Source organism: Trematomus bernacchii, unplaced genomic scaffold (genome assembly GCF_902827165.1).
Source record: "Trematomus bernacchii unplaced genomic scaffold, fTreBer1.1, whole genome shotgun sequence".
In the NCBI taxonomy this organism is placed as follows: Eukaryota; Metazoa; Chordata; class Actinopteri; order Perciformes; family Nototheniidae; genus Trematomus; species Trematomus bernacchii.
Genome location: NW_022987618.1, coordinates 1,061,178 through 1,070,664, shown reverse-complemented (window position 1 = coordinate 1,070,664; position 9,487 = coordinate 1,061,178). Strand labels below are relative to the sequence as shown.

Sequence of the window (9,487 nt, the reverse complement as noted above, 5' to 3'; positions counted from 1 at the left end):
CTGTCCACCGTTTGTATTGGTCTTTTGTCGAGGTTTTTCATTGCCAGCTAAAATCTGCATATAGGGCAGCAAATTGGTCAGAACCAGCCCTGGTGTCACCCCCCCCCCCCCCCCCCATTTGAAACATGTTCCCACAGCTATAGATGCCTAAGTCCATGAAATATAATCTACGTATTCGTCCAGTATTGGATCTGCTAAGTTTCACCATCCCGGAATAAAACAATAAATCTATCTGGGTTATTGGGTTATCTGGGTTATTGGGTTATTGGGTTATTGGGTATTGGGTTATTTTTCATATTTGGCAGATGGGACCAGAAAGGGAGGTGTAGCTCAACAGGAACCTTTGATCTTGTGTTGGGTAACATTGACTCTGTAAACACGACTTCTTAAAGTATGTGGGTCACACTGCAGCTTTTCTAAGTAAAACTACTTGATAAATGGTTGGCTAGTTTAAACGCTTTTGCCTTTTTACTTCTGATGCTAACTGATGTGAGTCCCATGGTCCCCTGAAGTGGCTGAATTACTTTAATATAGTGTATATATTCAGGTTTACAACTAACGTTCCCTATTCTTCATTAAAGCAGGAGGCTAGGACACCCACAGCCCAATTACTAAGAACATCTATGTAAGGAGGTCTTTTTAGGTTTTTAAACAAATAATATGATATATGAGGATTGACTTCTAATGGATTATTTGTACTTTTACTTCATGCACTGGTTAATACTGCCTTATAATACTAATACATCAATATGTTGCCTCATTTTGTTCTGCATATTAGATACATGCTAATGTTTTTCCAAGTTCACTTACTTAGCTTACTTTACTTATTTTCTCATGTATTTATATGTAAGGACCTACAATCTTTAAAGCCTGGTTAATCCATGTCTTTATCGATTGATTATTCAACCAATCAGTCAATGTATTTTTCCTCAAAGGGTAACTAGAAAGGCGACCAAAACATTTTCAGATAAAAGTGTTGACATCAAAATTGTTACATTGCAATTTAAATAGAGGGATCTGTGGATTTCCATTATCTGGAAATGTTGGAAATGTAACCCTCCTGTTTTCTCGTAACAGCAACCTAAAGTGCAAACACGCACGCGCCCATGCACGCACACATTAGGAAACCTGAGCAAACTTTTTGTTCAGCTGATCAGAGGTTTGCTATAAAAGCCCCGGCTGCCTCCCACACTCTATGCTCTTCTGACCTGAGACCCAACATGCAGACTCTCCTCCTTGTGGCGCTGCTCGGATCCCTGGGTACAAAACATTTCATATTCATGCACAGGCATCGTTTAATCACAGATTTACCTAAAAAGCTCAATGATTGTGCTTTGGCATTTATTTACCCGTGTATCTGTGTTTGCAGCCGCTGTGTTCGCGGCCCCCGCTGCCAAGGTGAAATGGTGCGTAAAGTCAGAGAAAGAGCTGGAAAAATGCGTCGCCCTCGCAGCCATAGCTCCTGCTTTTCACCTGCGTGACGAAATCTAACACCATCGAGTGCATCATGGCCATTAAGGTGAGGAGAGTGACCAGTGGTGTAAAGTAACTAAGTACATTTACTCAAGTACTTGAGTATTTCAACATTTTGCTACTTTGTACTTCTTCCCCACTACAATTCAGAATTGAAATCGTGTACCTTTACTCCACTTATCCATCTATTTAATATATTTAGTTCCTTAACCCTTATGTTGTGTTCGGGTCTCCCGTGACCCGTTTCAAGTTAAAATGATATAATAACTACGCTCTAGTTTTTTTTATTGGAACAAGGCTTCATGATATCCTCCACAACAGCTAAACACTACAAAACTGATTTTGACCATTTTAGACAAGTCTGAAGGTCTCTAAAAAAAAAAGTGTATAATTTGGTGTTGGGGTCTGGGGAGACCGAGCAGCATGTTGTGGGTCTCTCGGGGTCCAATTTAGCCCAATCAAGATTCTTCTTTGTCTTTAGACACCCCACCCCACCCCCTTCATCCACTGTAACAATCATTTAAAACTTTTTTGGGGGAAATTGTATTCTAATAGTCTATTATAGTCAGATAACGTAATGATCCACTGTCTCCCCTATAGGAAATATAATGAGTGAATTGAATCACATGTTTTACTTAAATATGTGGTGTAATGTGTTTTGGGCCATAAAATAAAATTACAACAGGATTGTACGGTTATGAATGCATTAGAAGTTAGTTATGATGTAGTTGAAACAATATTGGATGATAGTCATTATTTGTGTGTGTTTTGGACTGAGATAAATCATGGGTCAAAATTGACCCGCGAACACCATGAACGGTAACAGCTTTTGAACACAACACAAGGTTAAACAACACTAAAATAAGACTTTAGTTACACAGGGAGTAACATTCACAAGTTACCCTTACAAAGTAAATACAAGTCGCTGCACCTTTACCAGCTTTGATCATATAATTAAAACATATCATACATTATTCTGGAATGGGACAATTTGCATAATAAATACTTTTACTTTCGGTACTTTGAGCATATTTTTTGATGCCAATACTTTTGTACTTTTTATTGAATAACATTCTGAATGACTTGTACTTGTAAAAGAGTATTTCTACACTCTGGTAATTGTATTTAAGTACACGATCTGAGTACTTCTCCCACCTCTGAGAGTGATATACCCAGGGAATGCATACAGTTAATGAGATGTGCTCCATAAGGAATCACATCAAAAATATTCTTCAAAACTTTGTCTTCAGTTTGATTTGATATTTCAGCCAATGAAAATGGCTAATACATGGAGGAAAGTGATGAAGGAGGAAAGATCATCACCTTTTTTGAAAGTAGCAACAGCACAATGTGAATATTTTTAATAATATTTACAGGAAAGCTTGTCTAAAAAAAGTATCCACTGCCAAATATTCCTTAAGTATCTATAGTATAGTGGGCTACACAGGATTTCCATTAATCATATTATTATTTATGAAATGTTTTATTCTTTTCGCTGGTCAATATAGAGCTACTTGATATACTGTTGAGTCATTGTCATCGATAACATTGCATCATATCTAATCAAATACATCATCTCAACCTGGAAATCCACTGCAGTAATCCTGTGAAGTCAAAATAACAATATTTTCATATTAATTTAATATGTATTAAATGGAAGTTCTCAAGTATAGGAGAAGTATTGTTGAAAATAAGAAAAACAGTTTTTGAACAACTGCATTTAGTTACACACAAGTTATGCAATATAACCATTGATCACATGTTGGTGCAGGTTGGTAATAAATGGTGCTTTAAAACAGGCTGGTGAGGCAGATGCCATCACTTTGGACGGAGGGGACATCTACACTGCTGGGCTGAACAACTACAACCTGGAGCCCATTATTGCTGAGGACTACAGTACCTGTAAGTAAACACATCAGCCGTCTTTACTGATGAAATTCTCTGATGTATTAAATACGTGTGTAATTTTTGCTCACATTTGTTCTGCACTCATCCAGCTTCAGAAACCTGCTACTACGCTGTTGCTGTGGTGAAGAAGGGCACTACATTTGGCATCAAAGGGCTCCAGGGGAAGAAATCCTGCCACACTGGCGTGGGTAAAACTGCAGGCTGGAACATCCCCGTAGGCACTCTGGTGTCCATGAACTTAATTCAGTGGTCAGGCGTTGAAGACACCTCTGTGGAAGACGGTGAGTAACACTGAATCTTACGACAATCCAAAAAACAGAATCAATATGTCACTATAATTATGTCCTCAGTATTTCTTCCTTGGAATTTGTATAATTTTAGATCCCTGCAACCTCATTTATTGTAAAGTTCTTCAAGTTTACTGTGGCAGTTTTCAAATGTGGTTAATGTTGGACATTTAAACAAAATGCAACTAAACCACATGCTTCTGTTGAGTCAAATGTGATGGTTTGACTTTAAAAGAAAAGTACATTTGTTATGTTATTTAAATTACAGACGGAAATCAGAAAAGTGAACCGAAGACATTTGGTTTTGCGAAGACATTTGTGCAAAAACAAACTTTATCCGGGAGAAAAAATGTGTTTCTCAAAACGTACCTGAAAAGGCCGTTTTAAAATGTTTAGGAGACCAGGATCAATCTTTTTACAACACTCAGTAAGAAGCATATTTCTATATATTATAGACTTAGTTAAACAAGTATTTGTATGCCCAATGTGTTTAATTTGACTATTTACGGGCAACAAAAACATAATATAACATTTGAAGCAGCTCCATCGTGTAAAGAACTCAAAAAACAGCATTTCTAAAATCTCTTTTTGTGCACAGCGGTGAGCAACTTCTTCTCCGCCAGCTGTGCCCCAGGGTCAGCGCGTGGCAGCAAACTGTGCGAGCTGTGCCGTGGAGACTGCTCCTGGTCCCACAACGAGCGTTACTACGGCTACGCCGGAGCCTTCCAGTCAGTATCTCCTCTACACGGTTAACTTTCAATATGATCACAGCTCCATCCTGGGACTCTTTGGTTTAATGGACCTGTTGGTTTGTAACAGGTGTCTGAAGGACGGCGCTGGAGATGTGGCTTTTGTGAAGCATCTCACTGTCCCTGGTCAGTGTCACATTTTCATTTATTCTATTCATTTTTGAATAATTGACTTATATATTAATGTTAGCCAAGCTTATTTGTTTAAAATATGTTTTTACAAATTGTAATTATGTATCAGTAATTGTTCTAATGAAAATCTTTTGAAGCTTTAATCACATACTCATATGAGAATTAGTTTTACTGTTAAATTACGCTTGGATTTAAAACCACGGCTAAGATTCTCACTCTTGGTCATAATTGCCATAACTGATATCATATTTGTGGGATTTGACCAATGAAATGAACAGAACTTGACAAAATGTGGTATCAGTTTTTTGACTGATTGTAGGAGTGATATTTATAACATTGTTGTATCACACTTTCAGATTCTGAAAAGCAAGACTATGAGCTGCTGTGCAAGGATGGCACCAGAGCGCCTATTGACGACTACAGGACCTGCCATCTGGCCAGAGCACCGGCTCACGCAGTCGTCAGCCGCAAGGACGCGCAGCTTGCTGACTTAATCTGGAATAGCCTCAACTCAGTACAGGTATCACACCAAAGATCTGTACTGCACAAAGATCGAGGAGTAACGTTGAATAAGTGAGGAGATGGAGGAATACAGTGAGTCAGGACATAAAATGACTGATTCAAACATGTTACTTTTAAACCTTTCAGGACTTTCAACTCTTCTCTTCTGAAAACTATGCACCTTCCAAAAACCTGATGTTCAAGGACTCAACAGTCAGGCTGGTGAGGCTGCCTGCAAACACAGACTCCTTCCTGTATCTGGGTGCTGAATACATGAGCATTGTCCGCTCCCTTCAGAAAGGTACTGTTAACACACAGATAGAACACACATACTGTAGAGACAGGCAACACAAACAAAATGTCCACTGGTCAATTTTAAGAATGTAGGCTATTTTACTACTTTATCATGTTAGACTAGTGGATAGAAATCATTCAAATTAAACATGAAGGTGTTTCTTTTACTAATCTTTTTGCATCTGAAGATTTCATTTCTAAACCAAAAGTTAGCATTAGATAATTCCTTATTTGCACATTTAAACATTTCAGAAAACTCATAAAATGTAAGTAATCTACTGAAGAAATGTCATGTATATACTAATGTAAACCTTGTACCCTATTCACCTGTAGTGTCTCTCCCAGAACTTGCAAACCATCACTCAAACACACTTATTTAGTTGCAGACACTGACTCTTGTTACGTAACCTTCCAGAGCCAGCAAGCTCTGCTTCCAGAGCCATTAAATGGTGCGCTGTGGGCCACGCTGAGACCACCAAGTGTGACATGTGGAGCATCAACAGTCTGGGTGATGGCAGCACCGCCATTGAATGCCAGAATGCCACCACAGTTGAAGAATGCGTGAACAAGATTATGGTAAGACTCTTGATGAAGAAAATATGGGAATATCTTTAATATCTATTTAGTTTTGATTCAGTGGTGTTTTATTCTGATGCTATATTTGACCCTGTAGCGCAAAGAGGCTGATGCGATGGCAGTGGATGGAGGTCAGGTGTACACAGCAGGAAAGTGCGGCCTGGTGCCAGCTATGGTGGAGCAGTATAGTGCAGGTATGAGGCCTACATAGAAACCATCCCATACAATCCTGTGTTTGAACTGTTACACATTCATAATATTTGGATCTCTGTCTGTCTCCACAGATCTTTGCAACAACCCTGGAGGTAAAATGAAATGTTAAAATATTGATAAGTATATTTGATAACAAAATAACATACATTTACCTAGTACTTTTAACTTGAACCATAAAGATTAGGAGTGTGTGATCAAATGCAGCCTTGAGGACCAAAACATGGTTTTAATGTCACAATATTACAAATGAAGAAAGACAAGTTTTTAAAAGAGAAGCCCCATTTGATTCTAATGAAGTGTACAGAGTGAAAACCTTTTATTCTCTTAAATAACACTTTGTGAAAATGATTAGGAAATTCCAGAGCAGATGATCTTTCAAATTGAATTATCTATAACTTCAAATGATGTTGCACAAAACGTTTGTAATTGGAGTCCTTCTGTACTTCCACTCTTGCAGGCACGGCCTCGTACTATGCTGTTGCTGTGGTAAAGAAGAGTTCAGGTCTGACCTGGGACACGTTGAAGAGCCACAGGTCTTGCCACACTGGACTCGGCAAAACTGCTGGCTGGAACATCCCCATGGGTCAAATCCACAAACAGACTCAAGACTGTGACTTCAGTAAGCGACCGTGTGCTCTTCCCATGTGCAAATACGTAACGAAAGACACGGAAAGCTGCCAACATTATGTTTGTGATCAACAATATAAAGACCTTTTTTATTGAATGCGCAGTATTTACAAAGTTGTAGGAACTAAACATCATTTTTTTGTACGTTTTTAGTGCGTTTAGACAACTCAAAGCGCTTGGTTAGATAAGCTTAAGACTATTAATACTATTTTTCACAAAGACAACACTGTTTGGATCTCTGAGATGTAAGATCCAAAAAACAGCAATTACAGCTCATCACCATGGTGACCAAAGAAACAAAACAGATCATTTAGGTTTTCACAGTTCTGTGGTTTGCATACCCAACATCAACTCCGACCACCTCCCTATGACCTAGAACAAATTGAAATGATCCTAGAGAAAAAACTAACTTCTCAGGGAACACAATTAACACAATAACGTTTTCTCCAAAATCATGCACTAGAAATGCAGGTTTTAGGATCCATGATTAGTTTCCTTCCTCTGAGTGTAACACCTGCCTCCTTCGTCTCGTCCTCTCCTCAGCCAAGTTCTTCAGCAGCGGCTGTGCCCCCGGATCAGACCCCAGCTCTCCGTTCTGTTCTCAGTGTGCCGGCAGTGGAAAGACGGTGGGAGATGAGTCAAAGTGCAGTGCCAGTGCTGAAGAGCAGTACAACGGCTACGCAGGAGCTTTTAGGTAGGACAAAGGACAGTGGACATTCATCCACATTCAAACCTTTTTCAGTTTCAATCCTGGTAGCCAAGAAATAGCACAAACTCCTCATAAAACCCCAAAACACACATATGTTTGTGGATGGCATAAAAACTGAAGATATCTTGTATTAATGAATGAACTTCTTTGCTGCTAATAAACCATTTTATTTGACTTTTCAAGAGAGCCAGGCTAGCTGTTTCCCTATGCTTTATTCTTTATGCTAAGTTAAGCTAACTTCCACCTGACTTCAGCCCTTTACCTAACATTCAGGGGTATCAATCTTCTGCTCTAATAAAGCAAATAAAGGTATTTCCATGGCATTTACTTTTTCTTCCAGAGCACCTCATCTTTGTGTTGTTATGTTGTGCATGTCATTATAGGTGTTTGGTTGAGGATGCAGGGGAGGTTGCTTTCATAAAACACACAATTGTTCCAGAAAACAGCAATGGTGAGAGACTGACACTTACCTGTCTTAATCTCAGCTATGAATGTGTTATTTATATAAACCTAAACCATCCTCCACCTCTTCTTGTCAAAGGCAATGGTCCAGCATGGGCTAGTGGAGTAAACGCTGATGACTACCAGCTGATCTGCCCTGGGCAGGCTGCCCCAGTGGAAGTCTCAGAGTACGCCAAGTGTAACCTGGCTGCTGTGCCCGCCCACGCTGTGGTGACGCGTCCGGAGACCCACAGCGAGGTTGTTCGAATCCTTCTTGAACAGCAGGTCAGTGATGATTTAGGTCATGAGGCATAAGATAAAGAATAAAACATGCATTTTTTCTAACTTTCAACAGCATTGTTTTAACTCTAAACCCGGGTCAAATGCTGGCCTTGTAAATAGGTCTGTTTCTAAATCTTTGTTTTGTCTACAGGCCAAGTTTTGTAGCAGTGTCAGTGATGCCCCATTCAGGATGTTCCAGTCAGGTTCAGGGAAAAACCTCCTCTTCAAGGACTCCACCAAATGTCTCCAGACGATTCCGGCTGGAACAAGTTTTGAAACCTTTTTGGGAGCAGAGTACATGACTGCCATGAATTATCTCAGACAGTGCGGTGAAACCACTCCAGGTTAGTACCACTGTTTGGTCATAACTTTCTTTATTGTATTTTTGTATCTTAGACATATCACACTACATATTTGCATCTGCTCGGCATACCCAATTCCCTTTTTGTAACTTTTTTTTCCTCAACAGATCTGGAGAAATCTTGCACTTTCCATTCCTGCCAGCAAAAAAACTAGTGGCAATCAGGGACCAAGAGGTGCCTTATTCAGCCATGAGTGATACGGGCACCTCCCTTCCCACACTCAACCCACAAATTGCCTTTTGTATTTTCTTACTGATCTTTTCTTACTGATTTTTTAAAAGTATAACCAATAATTGCACTACCACAACTTACAGATCAACTTTCATGTAAACGATCACTACCACCTCTATCTTTTTTCATGCTGGTGTAACATATGTTCCAATCCCTTTGTTATTGGATCCACTATGTTACGTTAACCCCACGGACCCCCCGAAGGGTCCGTGGGGTTAACCTCTTAAGCCCGGCGATCCCCCCATTGGACCCCTCCCACTTTTTTTTTTTTAGATAATGTCTCAGGGCTTCTTAAATTTATGAAACTATTAATGTGTAGCACTCTCATAATAATAATAATCTCAGCTAACTGAAGATATGAACCATTTTTAGCTAAAAGAAACACAACAGTACTACCAAGCCTTAGAATTAGCATTTTGCGAAAAAATGCTAACTAATGCTAACGGAGTTTTGCACAGCACTCACTCTCAAAATGCCCTTATTACTTATCGTAACTGCACAAACAAGATATCCGATTAAAGCTGAGACTCCACATATTCCATACATGTAGTGTCATCACTGTACGACCCCGAATTTGCGGAGCTTTCAGCCAGAAAAGAGAAAGTAAACAACATCCGGTTTCAAAAATATTACAATAATTACATCTTACCTTTTTTGATTTGTGATCAAAAGTTGTGTTCAACGGAATAAAAACCGTAAGAT

At 39.3% G+C, this 9,487-nt stretch overlaps 1 pseudogene; it reads left to right on the top strand.

Annotated features, from left to right (window-relative positions):
* The first annotated feature begins 1,181 nt into the window (after positions 1-1,181).
* On the top strand, positions 1,182-8,965 carry LOC117484220 (annotated as a pseudogene).
* The last annotated feature ends 522 nt before the right edge of the window (positions 8,966-9,487 follow it).